Source organism: Geotrypetes seraphini, chromosome 2 (assembly GCF_902459505.1).
Source record: "Geotrypetes seraphini chromosome 2, aGeoSer1.1, whole genome shotgun sequence".
Lineage (NCBI taxonomy): Eukaryota > Metazoa > Chordata > Amphibia > Gymnophiona > Dermophiidae > Geotrypetes > Geotrypetes seraphini.
Genome location: NC_047085.1, coordinates 161,762,465 through 161,782,737, shown reverse-complemented (window position 1 = coordinate 161,782,737; position 20,273 = coordinate 161,762,465). Strand labels below are relative to the sequence as shown.

Sequence of the window (20,273 nt, the reverse complement as noted above, 5' to 3'; positions counted from 1 at the left end):
ATGTTGGCCCACTAAAGCATTCATAACACAATGTAAAAAAGTGTTTGATTTATTTTGTTCCTGGGTAATAAATGTTCTTTCTTAATTGTCTATGCCATAAAAGTATAGAAAATAGCTATTATTTCCTTCAAACTTTGCTTTTGTGACCAGGGCATTGATATTTTGAAATTTACATTTTTTTGTAGAATATTCCAGATTGATTCTAAGCGGCCAAGCGGAGGGAAATCCACTGCTTATTCCTAGGATAAGCAGCATAAAATCTGATTTACTACTTGGGATCTTGCTTGGTACTTGGGACCTGGGTTGGCCATTCTTGGAAACAAGATACTGGTCTTGATGGACCTTTGGTCTATCCCAGTATGGCAATTCTTATGTTCTTATGTTAACTGAGGGGCCCATTTACTAAGGTGCGGTAGGGTATTGCCATATGGCAAAAGTGCCACAGGCACAACACACTTGCTTCTATGGTAAAAAAAAAAAAAAAAAAAAAAAATATATATATATATATATATATATATTCATCATGTGGCAATTTTATGCTATAAAATTTCTTAGAATATTTAATTTTTTAAAATACTGTATTTAAATATTGAAATTTTCAATGTTATTTGAAAATATATCATATATGAAATCTCACATATTAATCATAGGTAAAACAAATTAATTTTTTTATTTCTACAATGTCATTTTGTTTTTCTACAGGATGGTACAGATGGGAAAAGAGAGACATGAAGTTTGCTATCCCAAGAATTTGGTGGGAACCCATTAACTACTCAAGCAACTGATACTTCAGCATGGTGGATCCTTCCAAATGTTGAACTGGTAAACTAAAACAATGCAAGCTAAAGACCATCACCACCTTGGAACCCATCCCCGCTTCAGACACCCATCCCCATCTCCTGCGCTTACTTCAAGAAACGCTTCATTAGAAATAAACCACAACTAGTAAAGGACTGGCTAACTGAATTCCAGATTGACTTACTATTCCTAACCGAAACCTGGCTCATCTCTGACAACAACATAATAATCTATGACATCCTACCTAGGGGCTACAAGATCATCCCCCTCTCCAGAAACTTCAAAAGAGGTGGTAGAATAGCCATCATTCACCACTTCAACTTCCAGATCACTGACTCCAAATCAACCGAAGACTTAGAAATCCTCACCTGCAACCTCACAAAACTTGACCTGATTGCCAACCTGAACACCACTCTGTTCTATATCCTAATGAAGATTTCTCCGAATTCCTCCTACTAAACACTTCCAAAGACAAACAGAACCTACTACTTGGTGACATGAACCTCCACCTAGAGCAACAAGACAACCCAACTGTCAAAGAATTATTCTCCTTCTTAACATCCCTGAAAAACTTATAAGATCATGAAGGGTAACATAGAAACATAGAAGATGATGGCAGAAAAGGGCTACAGCCCATCAAGTCTGCCCACTCTGCTTACCCACCCCCTGTCTATGCCCTAATGACCCAATTTCCTTATCTTGACCCTCATAGGGATCCCACATGAGTATCCCATTTATTCTTAAAGTCTGGCATGCTGTCTGCCTCGATCACCTGCACTGGAAGCTTGTTCCAATGATCAACCACTGTCTCTGTGAAGAAATACTTTCTGGTGTCGCCACAAATTTTTCCGCCCCTGAGTTTGAGCGGGTGCCCTCTTGTGGCCGAGGGTCCCTTGAGAAAGAAAATATCATCTTCCACTTCGACAATTCCCGTGGGGTACTTAAATGTTTCGATCATGTCTCCCCTCTCCCTACGTTCTTCGAGAGTGTAGAGCTGCAATTTGTTCAGTCTCTCTTCATACGAGAGACCCTTGAGCCCCGAGATCATCCTGGTGGCCATCCGCTGAACCGATTCAATTCTGCGCACATCTTTACTGTAATGTGGCCTCTAGAATTGCACACAGTACTCCAGATGAGGTCTCACCATGGCCCTGTACAATGGCATTATGACTTTAGGCTTTCGGCTTACGAAACTTCTGTTGATACAACTCAATATCTGCCTTGCCTTAGATGAAGCCTTCTCCACTTGATTGGCAGTTTTCATGTCTGCACTGATGATTACTCCTAAATCTCTTTCTGCTGAAGTCCTAGTTAAAGTTTCTCCGTTCAAGAAGTACGTCCTGCATAGATTTCCGTTTCCGAGGTATAGTGAAGGTAGAGAGGGACAGATTCTTCAGACTGGCGGGGGCAACAAGAACTAGAGGGCACTCTAAAAATTTGAAGGGAGATAGGTTCAGAACAAATGCCAGGAAGTTCTTCTTCACTCAGAGGGTGGTGGACACCTGGAATGCACTTCCAGAGGAGATGGTAGAGCAGAGTACAACTTTGGGTTTCAAAAAGGGACTGGACGAGTTCCTGAAGGAAAGGGGTATCCAGGGATACAATTAGAGGGTTACTATACAAGTACAAAATGCTCTAGAATAATAGATCACTACAGGTCATTGACCTGGGGGGCCGCCGCAGGAGCAGACTGCTGGGCATGATGGACCTATGGTCTGACTCGGCAGAGGCAATGCTTATATACAGGACACTAAATGAATAGGGAATACATGATTTAGGTAAAAGATCACTTACAGGTCATGGAACTGGGGGGCTATTGCGGGAGCGGACTGCTGGGCACGATGAACCCCTGGTCTGACCCGGCAGAGGCAATGTTTATGTTCTTATTTTCTTATTCTCCGTCCCCCTCATGGCCACTATCCACCAGAAAGGCCACCACCTAGACCTAATCTCCCTCTCATCTAAAGATCCTCACTCCTCGCTCGCACATCAGCCTAACAGATCTAACCTGGACAGACACCATCTGGTCAGACCACCTGAGGGACAATTTTCAAATATTATAGAGCAGCCCATTCATTCACACAACTACAAAACACAGAAAAGATACCCCAACAACTACCTTCAGACTCTCCCTTAATCCAACAGAATTCTGGTCCCACTTCGATATACTATTGAACCCAAACTCAGAAATAGATTTCAACACCAACTGGATCACCCTCAGCAACCAGATCCTTGACAAAATCGCTCCACTAAAGAAAAGCAAAAAAAGACAACACTTAATCGACGGGTGGTATGACACAGAACTAACTTCACTTAAAAGAAAAGCATGCCAACTTGAAAGGATCTGGAACAAAACAAAGAGGATAAAGCAATGTGGAGACCCAAAATCCATGAGTACAAAAGAATCACCAAGGAAAAACGACATACCTTCTACTCCAACAAAATAGGATCTCCCATAACCCACAGTAAAGAACTATTTAAATGAATCAATTCACTACTTGAAATTGATCACCTCAAAAGATCCTTCTCCACACAACTACCAAACGCAGAAAACTTTGCACTTTACTTCAAGTCAAAAATCCTCAATCTCAGCACCTCTTTCCAGAATCTACAAACCAGCTCCCTATCAACAACTACACCCACTCACCCTGACTCAGTCCCAGTAGGAATGAACTGGAGCCACTTTTCAACCCCCTAACTGGTTCCTATTTCTCAAGCTCTATAATAAATACACCAAATCATTCTGCTACCTAGACAACTGCCCACCCACCATCATGAAAGCAGCCCCACCTCCTTCTAGGCCATGCTCTTTGACTGGATCTCTCAACTAATGGCAAATGGTGAATTCCCAGCTCATCTTGGCCACATCATCATCTCACCCATTGTAAAGAACCGCAAAAACCCCATATCAACAATATCCAACTACAGACCAGTAGCCAACATCGGCTTCTTAACTAAACTGATGGAAGGTCTGATCAATGCTGCCCTTACAACCTACCTAGATAAATTCTCACTACTTCACGAATACCAGTCAGGATTCCGCTCATACCACAGCACCAAAACAGCCTTAGCCCCCATCATAAATCACACCACACAACTACTCAGCTCAGGGAAACACACACTAATACTCCAATTCAACCTCAGCAGCACCTTCGACCTGGTAAACCATGACATCCTACTCAACCGACTAGATGCCATAGGTTATCTCAGGCCATGTTCTCAACTGATTTAGAGGCTTCCTAAAAAATCACCAAGTCACCAGCAAACAAACCTACTCCCAGGTTTAGACCAACCCCTGTGATGACCACCAAGGCTCCCCTCTATCCCCCACCCTATTTAACCTATACATGTCTTCCCTAGGCCAAGAACTATCCAAACTGAACCTCCAATCATACATCTACGCATATGATATCATGATCATCGTCCCCATATCCACACTATCAACCGAATCCAAATACTTTATCTCATCAATCATCAACCAAGTAGAACAATGGTCAACAAACTCCAAACTAAAGCTAAACCCGGAAAAGACTAAGATATTTATGGCCTCCACAACAAAACAAGCCACCTGAATCGGCTATCAACCTAAATGGAAGGAACTTCCCAATTAACCCTAACATCAAAATCCTAGGAATCACCCTTGATCAGCAACTGGCACTCGAAGCCCATACCAACATCCTAATCAAAAATGCTTCCACCTATTATGGAAACTATGCACGCTAAAAACAAACTTTGATTTCATATCATTCAGACTCTCTGGTCCTGAGCTCACTGGACTACTGCATCATAATCTACCTTGGATCCCACAAAAAAAACCATCAAGAAACTGAGACTCATCCAGAACACAGCCATTTGACTAATCTTTGGCTTGAAAAAATCTGACCACATCACCCCATACTACAAGAAACTTCACTGGTTACTTATCAAGGCCAGAATAATCTTCAAAATTGGTTGCCTCTGCTTCAAGACCCTCCTCAGCACCGCACCCACCTACCTCCTATAACACCTCGCCATACAGGATACACTCCGCCTCTTCCACAGAACATTACTGTTCACATTTTCTTCTCCCATAGGATGCAAATTCAAAAGATTCCTCAACAGGACACTCTCCTTTCAAGCAGGGATCTGGAACAATACCTTAAACGATCTAATCCTGAAAGTACCAACATACCATCCATTTAGAAAATCACTAAAAACCCACTTATTTGACAAATTTATCTGATCCTTCAATTCTTCCAATCTGATCCTTCAATTCTGCTCATCACCTACTTCTTAGATTTAGTTGTATAGCATGTATAACCGAAAGTTATACAGCCCACGATCGATGGAACTTGGATGTTGTGACTTAGACCATGTAAAACATGGTCTAAGTCACAAAAACCCACCTAAAGTCACCATATAAGCACTGCAAACACATAAAACAGACCCCCCACACACTACCCCAGTGATCACCGACCTCTTCCACCCCCATAAAAATTTTAATCACAACTTTAAATTTCGGCCTCCAGACCATCATCACTTGGCTGCCTGGCATAGGAAAGCCTAGTCGTCCAGCACAGAGGCATCTTAGGCCGTCTTGGAGCTGGGTTATGGACCCATGGAGAGGAGGACCCATGCCCATAAGCCCCTATAATCATTGATATTGAAATATGTGCACTTCCCTATACACCCACAAAACCCTTTTATACTGGCATATAAGTGGCTCCTCCGGCCATAAGGGCTATTGGGGTGGTAGATAAGTGGGTCTAGGGGATTCTGGAGGTGGTTTGGGGGGGCTCACCGTAACCTATAAGGGAGCTGTAGGGAGGAGAAGCCATGGCATCCTTTTTGTGAAGTTCATAGCAGTGTCCTGTAACGTACCCCACTGTTTAGGTGGCATGTTTGGGTGTGCAGTCCATCACTTTGCAGACCTCTCCCACGTCCAACAGGGCTTGTTCTAGGCATTTTGGACTTGGATGGAAAGTTGGATGAAAATGTGGTATAAAGATGGACGATTTAGTGGCTTGGACGATCAGATTGGCAGGACGTATAATTAGACGATTTTCGAAATGAAAAAAAAGTTGGACGTATCTTTCAAAAATGTGTCTTAAGCTCTTTTTAACTTTGGACGACTTGCGAGATGGACGTAAACAAACTTAGACATCCCTTTCGATTATGCCCCTCCAACAGTCCCGAAGACTCACAATCTAGCTAAAGTACCTGATAAACTAAAAATATATAATATATTTGCAAGATCAAAAATCAAAGAAATAGAAATAATGAAATAATTAAAAATAAAATAAAACAAATTTAAGAGATAGAAAAGTCTCTGAAGTGGCCTGATAACAAACAGTCATATTTTAGTGCAGGTCTTAATTCAACTCCTGGCACAGGACACTTCATAGATCCGCCACTGGCAGAGCTTGAGAGCATCAAAGAAATTAACATTTTTAAAACATATCCACTAAAACTGTTATATGAAATAAATAAATCCAAATCAACACGAATCAGTACAAATTAAGGCAGATTGCAGTCCCCATTCCATTATTCAATTCAGGAGATCCATTTGAAAAAAAAAATGTGCTTTTAGATGTCTCTTACAATTTTGAAATTATTCTTCCTTCCTTAACTCTACTGGTAAATTGTTCCACAATATTGGAACTAAGTAGAGAAATGCACCATTTCTGGTTGAGGTTAGGTGAGCTTTTGACATATGGGAAACATCTACTCTATTGTCATTTAAAGATCTCAACGAGCGACTAGGTGTGTAAAATAACACTAGATTAGAGCGATATAATGCATCTGCAATCATATATCCGTACATTTCTTCATCTACTACCCCAGTGCCACATTGCCCTTAGCTCCCCATACCAACTCCCCCAGAGAAAGAGCAGCTGTCTTCAGAAGAGAGCAGCAAGTAAGAGAGTGAGGGAGACATTGTATATCCAGTTTACAATATCAGTGGTGCAACTGATGAAAGAAACATATACTATGCAAACCAAAAAGACCTCAATGACTTGATCGGAGATCTTGGTCTCACCAAGTTCAATGCCAAACTTTTGAATTCTAGATGCAAGCAGTGGAACTTGTTGGATGAAAGTATGTAAGTCACAGATCAGAAGTGTCACCAAGCTTTTTCCACCATCCTCACCCATTAAGAAGGGTTCTGCTTCGGCCACAATGTGACCAGTTTATTTGAGGCAAATGGAACTGTCTTTAACCCAAAAGAGTGGTATCTCTCCATTGACAGCTCATCCAGAAGCAACAAAGCCATTCTGCTCCATAATGAGAACAAGAACCTGTCTCTTCCACAGGTTCACTCAGTGTTCCTTAAAGAGGATTACAACAACATCAAGAGTTTACAAGGCACCTTGAAATATGAGTACAGCTGGGAAGTCATTGGAGACTTCAAAATGGTGGCATTCTTAACTCTTAACAAGTTATCCTGCAATCTCTGCCTTTGGAACAGCAGGGACATAAAGGCACATTACAAAAAGTGGAACTACCCACAGAGGACTAAGTTCTCTGTGGGGAGAAACAACGTCATATGGAAACCACTGGTGGACTCCGGAAGATGCTACATGCCACCACTGCATATCAAATTGGGCCTAATGAAATAATCTGTCGGCATTCTATATAAGGAGTCCGCAGCTTTCAAGTACATTCAAGACATCTTCCCTAATCTGTCTGTGGCAAAAGTCAAAGCTGGTGTCTTTCTCAGACCACAGAAAATAAGATCCTGAAGCACAAGGGATTTCCCAAGAAACTAACTAGAAAGGAGAAAGCAGCTTCGAACAGCTTTGTCTCAGTGGTTCAGCGCTTCCTGGGTAATCACAAAAGCTGAATACTATGTGAAGTTGGCTGAGAATCTGGTGAAGAATTACAGTAAAATGGGCTGTAGGATGTCTCTCAAAGTCCATATCCTTGTTGCTCATCTTGAGACATTCAAGGAGAACATGGGGGCCTACTCAGAGGAGCAAGGTGAGCACATCCACCAGGATATACTTGACTTTGAATGCTGTCACCAAAGACAACATAATGAGAACATTTGTCATCACAAATCTCAAAACTACTCACTTCTAAATCTGTGGTCATCTTTGCATAACTTCAATACAAATACATGTTAATTGTGATTCATAAGCTGCTTTTTATGATTTTATAAGAATGGAAAGATGAAAATTTGGTGTTTTCATGTTTAAATAGGTAAATTGCAAAATTTGGCTATCCTGGTCACAAAAGCAAATTTTTATGGAAATAAGACATTTTTCTATACATTTTAGGGATGAGAAAATTAGGAAATTGCACTTACTGCCCAGGAACAAAAATCTATTAAAAATAGCAGCAAATAGCAGCAAATCTTCCATCTAGTTCAGGGGTGTCAAAGTTCATCCTTGAGGGCCGACATCCAGTCGGGTTTTCAGGATTGCCCCAATGAATATGCACGAGATCTATTAGCAAACAATGAAAGCAGTGCATGCAAATAGATCTCATATATATTCATTGGGGAAATCCTGAAAACCTGACTGGATTGCGGCCCTCAAGGAGGGACTTTGACACCCCTGATCTAGTTTGTAAACCTGGTTTCTGTTTCGGTATAACTTCTCTTTCTCTAGGTAGTCCTAATAACACTGAGGGTTCTTCAGTGAGAATTCACCTTAATAGAAGACCAGGTTAACATCAAGATTTGCTTCACCCAAATAATTGGTTGAAATAAAATTAAAGAGTCAGAAAGACCAAATTAACATTAAAATTTTCCTCACCCAAACAATAGTTCACCTGGGTGAAATACAATTAAAGAGACAACCTCTGCCAGGTACGTATCAGCATTAACACAATTTTATTTGCACTGAATATATAAGACAGATAAATTTAGACAGAACCCTAAAGCCTTCGGCTCAATGTGCGGCGGCTGCGAAGAAAGCAAATAGGATGTTGGGCATGATTAAGAAGGGGATCACGAGTAGATCGGAAGAGGTCATAATGCCACTTTACAGAGCAATGGTCAGACCTCACTTGGAATGCTGTGTCCAACACTGGTCTCCATACCTTAAGAAAGATATAACTCTGCTGGAGAGGGTGCAGAGACGAGCCACGAAACTAGTCAAAGGTATGGAGAATTTGAGCTACGAGGAATGCCTCAGAAAAATGGGACTGTTCGCCCTAGAGAAGAGAAGACTGCGAGGGGATTTGATAGAGACTTTTAAAATATTAAAAGGATTTGATAAAATAGACCAAGAAGCAGCATTGTTAACATTTTCGGAAGTCACACGGACACGGGTCACAGCCTGAAACTGAGTGGCAGCAGGTTCAGGACAAACATCAGGAAGTTCTGTTTCTCACAGCGAGTGGTTGGCGCTTGGAATGCTCTCCCGGAGGAGGTTGTGGCGGAGACTACTGTTCTGGGTTTCAAGCGCAAGTTGGATGCACATCTTCTTGAAAACCATATCGAGGGATACGGGAAATCCGGGTCTCCCAAAAGATGTACTTAAAAGGGCCACCGCATGTGCGGAACGCCGGACAAGATGGACCTAGGTCTGATCCGGTGAAGGCATTTCTTATGTTCTTATTTAAATTAATTTTTCTAATAAAATGGTTTAACATAAATTTGTTTCTCAATTTTTTTTACAAACACAATGAAGCCTATAAAAATTAATCAATTAAGTATGGTTTTTGTTCTTCTCAAAATAAATATTTCACAATCCCCCCTTTTACAAAACTGATGGTTTTTAGCACCGGTTGCGGTGGTAAAAGCTCTGATGCTCATAAGAATTCTATGAACCTCAGAACTATCACCGCGGTGGCCGCCGCTATAAACGCGCTACAATTTTTTTTTAAGGGGGGATATATTTGGTTACCCCAGCAAACCTCCTAGAGGACTTATCAGATAAGTATTTTCCCCTCCTTCATTAATCAATGAGTGTTGTATTATTAAAACAAGAATAAATTGTTTTACCCTGTTTTTTCCTTTCAAGTAAACCAGGTGCGGACCAAAGGAATTATTGCAGCTTCAACACTGGGAAGTATAGCTTCTTTTGGAAAAACTGAGTGCTCATTCTTTTCTTAAAAACAGTGTTCTTCAAAAATTAGTTTAAAATAAAAATGTAAATGTTCACACTAAAACAATGAATAATAGTAAAAAAAAGAAAAAACAAACCCTTCTTTCTTCAGGCCCACTCTGCAAGTACTACATCTGCTGAGATCCAATGAGAGGAACACTGGACCACAAACAAAATTCAGGAATCAGGAACAGTTTCTCCTCCAGGTATTAGTGATTTTCTCTAAAATAAAAGGAATAAAAATCCCTTTCTCCCTTGGTGTTCTGAGAGCTCAGTGTTACCTCCTCCAGCAAGAACCTTGGTGGCATTAATTATTATTTCCCCAGAAAATAAAATTTAAATGTAAAATCTGCCCTATCTAGTGCCCTTCCCTATTCTGGCAACATATTTTTATTACAGCAGGCAACCTCTCTCACACATAGAATATTTTCACTCAGCAGAGCCCTTCTCAAAGCTAAAAATCTATCACTTAACTGGTCTTTCAGCTCAACAACTAACTGCTCACTGAATTAGTCAAACTTACTAAAAAGGGAGACGATGTTTTAGAAATCTTTTCAGAATGATTTCTGTCATTTCACTTTTAGGGGTCCTTTTATCAAACTACGGTAGGGGGTTTAACGCACGTAATACCGTGCACTAAACCGCCTGCCGTGCTAGCCGCTAACGCCTGCATTGAGCAGGCGTTAGTTTTTTAGCCGGCCGCGGGGCTTAGCTCATGATGAAATGTCCGACGTTCTAACCCCGCTAGCGTGGCTTGATAAAAGGACCCCTTAAACTCTATAGAAGCCTCATGCAGAAACTTTTTCTTTATCTAATTCTCCTTTCTAAGTTCTCAAAAAAACCCCACAAAAAACTGACCAAAATAAGTTCAGTAGAATATTTTAAAATTACAGATCCCAGCTTCCGCTTTAGTCCACAATCTCAAAGTTACTCAGATAATCCTCCTCAGGTCCTTAAAGGAAAACCCTGAGGAAAATAAAATTAAAACATGTTTACTTTAACCACATTCACTTTTCTCTAATCAGTCTCCTAAAACTTCTGAATTCTAAACTTTCTCCATCTCAATTTTAACCCCCAAACAACTCTCCTTTATACCCACTCACTCAGCAACATCTACTTTCTTTCAGAGACCAATCCCAACCACCAATGCCAGGCAACAGGAGCAACCAGAATGTTTATCCTGGTTATCAGGGCTACCAGCAGGAAGTGTATGTCTGTGTTATGGCTCATAATTCTGCATCAATTAATTTCCTCATGAGACCATGCCCTCATAGCCTCAGAAAAAAATGGTTTTAACCCCACAGGGGTTACAATTTGGACTGTTAGCCAGTATGTTCAGTTTATTTGACTGATCCAAGCATGAGTGAGTTGATAAAAGATTACTTTTTATGTTTATACAGTGTCATTTGCAGTTTTTAAACAATAAAAAGTTTAAGTTTGCTTATGAAAGATGCACCTCTAATAACAGCCAGTGTTGAAAGCTTTGATAACTGGCACTGAGATTCACAAGTATCAAATTCAGAGAAGTATGAGGCATGTCTCAATGAAATAAATCAGAAATATCTCTCCTCTTTAATATCCCTCTCAAGCTAAATTGTAAATTATTTTCAACAGGAATTCCTCAAACCACATATGTATTGTATTGAACATTCTTTGTATTCCTATAATATAAAGAATTCTAATTGCCATATTAGTTCTGGTGAGTCTTTTGTTTATAGGATATCATACCTTTTTAAAGTACCTATCAAAACTGGCAGGTCTTTCCTTCACAACCTGTTCTGCCTCATTTCATGTGGGCAGTTTCTCAATTTATTGTATAAAACAAGTATAGATTATTTGTTCGAAGTTGTGTAAACTGTGTGTTCTATGAACTCAAATTCCCAGAGGGCTTAGCAGCTCCCAGTGGTATTGGCTGCTTGCTACAGCCCGCCTTCTTTTTCAGCTCTGTGAAGAAAGCTGATTCAATCTTGTCCACCACAAGTTGTAGAGAGAGTTTGTTTCTCCAATCTGTTTTTACACTTTGGGTTTGCTGACCTCCTGACTTTAGGTTTGCTAACCGTCTAACTTGAGTCTGTTAGTAAGAATTCAGCTTGTGAGAGAAGCTAAAGCACATATTATCTCTGCATAGGGACTATGTAATACATTCCTTGCTTCCCCTAAATAAAGGATGTGCCAGTAAGAGTGTATGGACTTTGTGAAGAAGCACTGCTGTAAGATCTAGAAACTGTATTCATGCTTGTTTAAAATTGATATTAAAAAAAAGGCCTGCTTCAAGAACACAGAGTCCAGGCTCGGTAATATGTAGGCTACAAACCCAAGGAGTTAAACTGTTTGACTATCATTCAGGATATTGGCAGATCAAGACACAACCAATTAAATAGTATTGATATGTTCACCACCCATGTGGGAATATTATGCATCATATAAACATCTGAATTTTGGAAATGACCATGAAAAAAATTCCCTAATGTTTACTAGCTTTTACCCTCAATTGCCTCATGTATAAGTTTAGATTATAAACTCTCTGGGGATAGGAAAATATCTACTGTATCTGAATGCAAATCACCTTGAACTATTACTGGGAAAGGAGTGAATTAAATCCAAAATCTTTTCCCTTCTTTCCTGCTCACTTATATCTTAACTTCTAAATCAGCATAACATCACTAGCTAGAAGGTGAGAGAGGGTTTTTTTTTTCTGCTGCATCCAGTGAGAACTAGCAGAGGGTACTGATTCTGCAATACTAAGCAATGCAGCCTTTTTTTTTTTTTTCGGAATTCAAAAGTTAACTTCACTGATGTATCCTAAAATCACATACTGAGAAAGTTCAAGTGTCCCTAAATCTGCCAGAGGCAAGGAGGATGAATGATTTTGTTGCAGTGTTACTTGTTCAGCTTATAGCTTTTCTTTCATAGTTCCAGAAGTGTACTTTGGTATCTTTTTTTTTTCCCTGATACACCTTTCGCTCTCTCTCTTTTCCTCCCTCCCTCTCCTGTGCCTCTTCTTTTTCAGTACTATAGTGACACCTCTGGTTAACACATATACTTGGTGTCTTCAGAAGTATCCCCGAAGAGGAGCTACTAAGGGGTGACAGCCAGGACTGCAGCGTCTGCTGGATCATCAGTGCAAAGTCATGTCTTCATTTCCAGCCATTCTGTAAAGTGGCATGACTGCATTCCCTGTTTGCTAAAATCATTTCTGAGCTGACTGCTGGAAATTGAACTATGCTTTTTTAAATGCACCAGAATCAGCAGGCTGCCCCTTGACAAATGAACTGTAACACTAGAATATTCATATGTTGTCACTTGCTCATATTTTGTTGCTTGAAAATGTGAAATGGAAAACACTGCCTTTGCCAAGCAAAACCCGTTTTGTAATGTTTCAGTAGCTGCAGGCTTAAAAAGCAGAGGGCTACATTTTCTTGGTACTATAATTTTAAATGAATCACATTAAATCTAAGCTTGTTAGATAAATGAGGGCTTAGATTGGAGAACAATTTTATGTAATTATAATATAGACGCCAACTTCTATCTTCTATACTCTTTAGCTCTTATTATCTGAAAATTAAGGCTGGGACCCCTCAGTGAAGGGAGGTTACAAAAATCAAGCTAACACGATCAAACCTATTAATTCACTGTGCTAAATGACATTAAAATTAGAAGACACTTCCGCCTCCCATTAACTGGTTTCAGAATTCACATGAGAGTGCTGTAAATAACATGTGCATCCTATGGTCTATTATTAAAAGATGATTTGATATGAACTAGACTTTGATGGAATATTAAGTGATGTTAAAGTGTACAATGTTTTGATGTTATGTTACACTTATTGAAAGTTTTAAAATGAATACAGAATTTAAAAAAAAAAAAGATGATTTCAGTCAACCCTTCAAGCCCAGGGTTCATGATCTCATCAATCACTTCTGTAGTTATAAATTACTGCTAATTCAACCCCTTTCTTCCACGACCCAAATTAATACCCCCCTAATCATTGGACAGGGCAAAACCCCATGCCCTCAGGAACACTTCCATGAAAAAAGGCCCTGCATCTTATCTGACACAGTTTTTTTTTGTTGTGTTTTTTTTCAAATCAGAATTTATTAATGTAGGAAAAATAAGTATATCATCTTAATATACAGATTTTACACTACGCATTGAGGTATTATGAGCTAACTAAATTAAAGATGGATAAAGTGATGGGGCCAGATGGGTATATCTCTGAGGGTGCTGAAGGAACTTAGGGAAGTTCTGGTGCCTCCAATGACTGACCTTTTCAATGCTTCAAAGTTTTAAAGTGTACAAAACAGCGATTTTGAATACCTCTTTCTCCGTTGAAGTTGTGTCATATGTTTATAGTTCTGGTTTTAATTGTTCTATTTATTATTTTCCCATCATGTTATGTCTTTTCCCTTGTAGTGCTTTTATGGTGTTTTCAGAGTTTCCTGAATATTGTATACTGCTACGCTGTCAATTTTTGTTTGGATAGAAGAGCTATCAAATCTCCAATAAATAAAAAAAATAATATGGCACACTCAGCTTGAGTAAGGTTGAATGACCTTGGAAGTTAGAAATGATTAGCAATACACCAAAATTATCAGGTAGAAGATAACATTAGCTGAGCAATAGAAAAGATGGAAAGAGTGGTGAGTGATGGGGGAAGTTATATTTTTTAAAAAAATTATATGGAATCTATAGGATAGGAATGTATGAATGGTTTAGTGGAAAAGAATGGATAATGGGTGTAAGGAAGTTGTTAAGAGGATTATGATTGGTTGGAGGTAGAGGTAGAGACAATGAAGGAGCAGTGACAGGATTGGTTGGCCATTTTTGGAGGGTTGGAAATGAGTTGTGTGAGGAGAGAGGGAAGGGTAGAGTAGGGTCTGTGTGAGGAAATTTTCCCTCCCTCTCTCCCTTGTGTTGTTTGTGTTGTGTTGTATGGGAACTAGAAGATTTTTACTTTTTTTTGTTATTGGTTGGGGGTTATGTTTTGGGTAGTTGGGTTGGGGGGGAGGAGATGGTCACATCTTAAAAAAAAAAAAAGCAGAGCATCAAAAGGGGTTTTGGCCCAGTTGTGGCTTAAAAATATGCATATTTTTCCTTAAAATTTTTTTAATTAAATTTTAAAAGAAATACATAATATACAAAGACCAAATGAACCATATCAATACAATAAATACCAAACATTATTCACATGAAAATATGCATTTAATAAATAATGAAATGTAACCTTCATAGGCAACACTGCTACAAGAGGAAGCGTGGCCTAGCATTACGGTGGGTCATGTTTGGAGGATGTCATGCAGGTTAAGAATTTAATGGGGAACTAGGTTCATCACCAAAAAGCTCCTCAGGGGTGGATACTGGCATTGGGTGTTTAACATGATTTGATCGGGATTTGTACTGAGATTTTGAGTTGCTGTAGGGATAGTAATAAAGCTGTGGCCAAAATATGATTGTTCCACAAATATTGTTGGTGTGATTAATTAGTATGGGTGAGTCATGCTGTGGGTGACGGTCACGGAGTGTGAATGCTAATGTTAGTACTATGCAGTACTTGACTCAACGGCATAGATTCAACACAAAAAGGATAAGTTAAGAAGTAAAACTCCCACAAAGCAGAGGTTCATAAGTTGACTGAGAGTTTTTCACACATTTCCATTTGTGTGCCTCTATTTTGCAATTCACAAAGAGAAGATATACAGGAACTGTTATGTCCATCTAGCCATTCTGGGGTATATATTGGTCCACTACTTCAAACTAACTAAGGATAGGGACACAAACAATCACCATTTACCTCAAAATGCGCCCTAAATCGAACATTCAAGGGTCTTATGGGACACTGCAAGGCTACCCACACATCACACATACACCCACAGTCTGAAAAGACGAAACACTTTTTTTTCTGTGTCTTCTATTTTTCAGACTGTGGGTGTATGTGTGATGTGTGGGTGGCCTTGCAGTTCGATTTAGGGCACATTTTGAGGTAAATGGCACATATTGGTCACCATCTCGATTCACTAATTCATTATGCTAACTCCCCTAGGTGTGCACAGGCCGGCTCATGAGTGCAATCAGAAAAAGTTATGATTCAGGGTTGAGGTTTGAGAAGAGAACCTAAACAACCCACAAATGAGGCATTTGGCCCTCTCCTCAACTGCCAGACTACACCTTGCTAAACCTGTCACAGAAGATGTTAACGTAGACACATTTTACTCAATGTTACTCTCTACACAAAAGGTCTGCAGTGATATCTAGCCAAGTCATTTCAATACCTTAAGACTAAATGCATTAATAATGTTTATGTTTTGTTGAAATATATAGGGATTGCATTTTATGTGGTTTTGAAATGACAGCCAGCCTACTGTGCTTATTTATTGTGTCTTTTCGTTACACGTGTTAAGCATATTGGGAATGCTTTTCTTCAATGAATCTATGTTTTCTGCTGCAGAATTTCAGACTGATAGAACTGACTTTGGAGCTACAGCCTCTATAGAATCAGAGGCAACCTCCCAAACAGCGCCACTACTTATAGAAAAGCCTTCACTTCTACCCACAGTATACAAAAGTCAGTGGTGTTAAACAAAGGCTAAGGTAACTGAACTATCAGGATACTGTATAAGAATGTGTCATCCCTTTGGCTCCTTAACCATCATCCCGCACCTCTAAGTACATGATAGAACCAACTTATTTGTTATTACAATGGGTATCACTTGTGCAAAAATCTTGTTGTAGTATCACAAATACATATATACAAGCCTGGTGCAATCACCTAATAATAATCAGTGGGCATAATCCATTATTGAGAGAAGTACATACTACAAACCAATACAGAAATCATATCCTGTGCATGTGTGATTCCAACAAACACACTGAATAGAAGAAAAGGCTAACAAACACATAAGAACAATAATAATAATAATAATAATACATATCAAAATTAATTGAGCTAAATTTATTTTTTCACTAGCTTTCAGAAACAGGCACTCCCTTCTTCAGGTCTGAACAGAACTCTGCAACTTTATTTGAATTCCTGTCATCCAAAGGAAAAGGAATCCAAATGTAATGTTAACAGAAAGATTTCTTAATAGTTAAAACTTTTGAAGACTGGATACTCAGAGAGAGAGAGAGATAGTGATAGTCTGCTAAGGTTCATCTTTAAGTGAATCTAGTAGCTCCCACCCACAAAACAAAGCTACATTCTCTTCTTTCTCAGATACTACGTATGACAATGGTCAAATGAAAATACACATACGTATACCTTTCTTTAATATCAAAGGAGAAAAGTTTGATACTATTAAATAAATGGAATAAACTTAAGAGTTGTGAGCTGGTCAGCTGATTGCTCTGTTCTAATAACCTGTAGCAACTCTTTATCTAAATAGGATCTCACAATACTAGTGAACAATAACCTCTGATTAAAGATGCAAACGCTAATTGAATTCCTACAGAGACGGCCTTAAATGCCCCCCCCCACACACACACACACACACTTCACATTAATTGTGCCATTCTTCCATTTGCTAGCTAGAACTAACATCACACCAAAGCAACTTTTAAGAAGAGCCTCAGATCTAGTTGGTTTTGTAATCCCTGCGTGGAAATAAGGGAACAAGGAATTTGTCTGCTAAGGGTTGCCCAAGCTTTTAGATTGTTGTCCATTTTCTTTATTTCCAAATGTACCTCCTCCCCCATGCACACTGTACCACAACATAAAAGGCTTCAGTTTGGATCCCGTCAAGAGAGCAATACAGAAACCAGGAAGCAAAAGCTCTAGAAAAGGAAGCCTGGATTTCAATCTGCATCTAAATAGACTTTGCAAAGTAACACAACTCTGGCCAGCCCCTGCACTGTTAATATATAATTTGACCTTAGTGGGGGTCATTATTTGAAATATTTGATACAGTCTCCACCATGTCAAAAATGAATATGTCCTTATAATGTTTTATGTGCTCTATTCACAAATCTTACCAAACATAAGCCCTCTCCCCTTCCCCACGCACACTTTCCCCAGGCTCCCCTCCCCCCTCCCAAAGCCTAGAGAGATTTATTTACTTTTGTTGCTAATCTGAATATGTAGATGTAGTTTTAGCCAGTGTTATCATACTAAGGCAAACAGAAGGTCTTTAATAAGTTTAATATCTTTTCTATAAGGAAAAGAAAAAAAAAAAAAAGCGAGAGAGATTAGCATGAAATCTGCAAAAGTAAATTTACCTAAGGTTCATACTAGAAGATGCTATTGAACTATACACTCACTAATAGGACAGCAGTTTTGCTGCTGTGCATTTTGATGACAAGGCACTTGCTTCCTTTCAGCCCTAATGAGGACCCGCTTCTTCCTGAATAGTGGTGGAGAGACCCTGAAGCATCCGTCCCGCTTTTCACATCGCTACTGCTTTCACGCCTAAAGTTATTTGCAAAGTTAAAAATCTTCTGGGTAAGGCAACGAGATCAAAGCGTCAGCCTTTCAGTTTCCAGAACCCAGGAGATAAGCTAGACATGTTATTGTTTATGTGACAGTTATTCTGTCATGGAAATTCTCCAAGAAAGCCATTTCAGATGTGACCCCCTGCTCATCTGCACTACAGGATCTGCTGTAGGAAATCGAAGATGCCCGGGGTTATTCAGAAGTCTGAATCCAGAGGATGCTACTACATACATTTAGAGGCAGCAGCAGGACCCTTAGATGCATGCACACATGTGCACGCATGTATGCTTCATTGTGCTGTAGCAGGAGCTTCAAGCAGCTAGAAGACTGCAGTGCTAACTCAATCAGTTGAATACTAATTACAGAAATAAGCCTTTATCCCATCACGTTCTTGCCACTATAGACTACCCCTGATGCTTCAGAAAACAAACACACACACACACACTAGAAGTGTGCCCTCTTGGAGAGTGATTGCTTTTCAGTATTGCACTTTCAGTGAAGCAGGGAGGCACTTGGTTTTTCAAGTCACTTACTGGAATATCTGCTTTCCTTTTTATAAAATCTAAGGAAATTGATGGTTTTCCTTGCGTTTATACTTAACAAGAAAAATTCCCCGCTGTCATTTCTTTCTTTCTCCCTCCTCCCATCATCCCTCCATTATTTATGACAGGCAGTTCTTTGAGTTCAGTGGGTTGTGGGTTGTTTTGGGGTTTTTTTTAAGGCAGACTTCTTGATTCCACCCTCCTGTTAGTACAGGCAAGGCTGATACCAAATGCAATCTCTCTTCAGATGCGGCATTTGTCAATAGCAAGAGTAACTTCTGACCCAGCACCCAAGCTAGATGCAAACATGCCTTCCTCCTCCCCTATCCCACAAACCAGATTTGTTTACAGAAAATAAGAAAAAAAAAAAAAAAATCTGAGACTACACTTGTTCCAGCTCAAATAGGCAGAACAGCGGTCCCTGCATTAAACTAAAATACAGAATGCACCTACCTCACTCGATTTCTTGCATAGCCATTCAAATCAGCTTGTAATCCACCGAATGGCAGCAGAAGCCCGGAGCTGCTCCTCGAGACGTGAGGCGGAGCTGCTGGTAGGTCCAGGGAGAGCTCGCGTCTGCTGTGGGCTCACACAAGGGCTCGCACGAGCTCCGCAGCCTCGGACTGCCGAGAGAACAGGCTCAGTGGCTGCCTTCATCCGAAGAGGCGAAAAGACTTCTTGCACCTCCCGGAGTTCGCTGCTGCCTATTGAAAAGGAATCCAAAATGAAACCATTCCCCCCTGACAGAATATACAGATGGAGTCCTTTGGATTTAAAAAAAAAAAAAAATCAGGAAGGGGCTTCAAGGGGGGTGGAGCTGAAGCCAATCTATCTCCTAGGGTGGTGTTTTGCATTTGAAAGCATGGGGTTTGAGGAGAGAGTTTATTTTTTTTTCTTCTTCTTCTTCTTCCTTTTAGCTTGTCGTGAAACCCATGATCAATTGAGCTCCTGAGGCATGAAGGCAAAGTCATAAAACTAATCAGAACTTACAGTTTTCTTGCTTTATAGTTTTGCCCTTTCCGTCTCCTTAGCCTGCCCTAGTTCTACTTTCTTGTGGCTTGTAGGCATTTCTCCTCCTGCTGCTCGATCTCCGAGGTCTGACACTTCAGCCCGTCATTCTCCCCCGCTGCGGACACACGCCAGGTTGCTTTAAAAACATCACGGCGCAATGAAGTTGGCTAACGTGTGCAGGGGTAAATCTTCATGCTGCCGAAAGGGTCCCGGGGCTACACAAATCCCTTGCACTGGAGATGAAGCAGCTGATGTGCCCGTTCCCTTGCTTCTGGACCCTATTGATTTAAATGGGTGGCTCGATTAATGCACGAGCACGGTCCTGGTGTCCTTGTTAAGGTGGAGCTCATGCTATGCTCTCCCTGTCCATGATGTCATCCGGGGCAGGCTGAGGGTCCTCGAGTGACATCATGAAGCTGGTCCAAATTGAGCTAAGCAGTCACTTTGCATCGAGCGGAAGGTAAA

General features: G+C 40.1%; 1 protein-coding gene and 1 long non-coding RNA gene across 3 annotated transcripts in view; one reads left to right on the top strand and one right to left on the bottom strand.

Moving 5' to 3' along the window:
- The window catches only part of LOC117355515, a 161,852-nt gene extending 160,380 nt beyond the window's left edge, over positions 1-1,472 (top strand). For both annotated transcript variants that reach the window (XR_004538392.1, XR_004538391.1), the window contains one exon: positions 703-1,472. This is a non-coding gene — a long non-coding RNA (uncharacterized LOC117355515). The remainder of the gene's footprint in view (positions 1-702) is intronic.
- CDH7 (cadherin 7) overlaps positions 1-19,466 on the bottom strand; it is a 390,069-nt gene extending 370,603 nt beyond the window's left edge. The window contains exon 1 of the mRNA XM_033934193.1: positions 19,251-19,466. The gene's annotated coding sequence lies outside the window, so the exon portion shown is untranslated. The remainder of the gene's footprint in view (positions 1-19,250) is intronic.
- Positions 19,467-20,273: the final 807 nt, after the last annotated feature.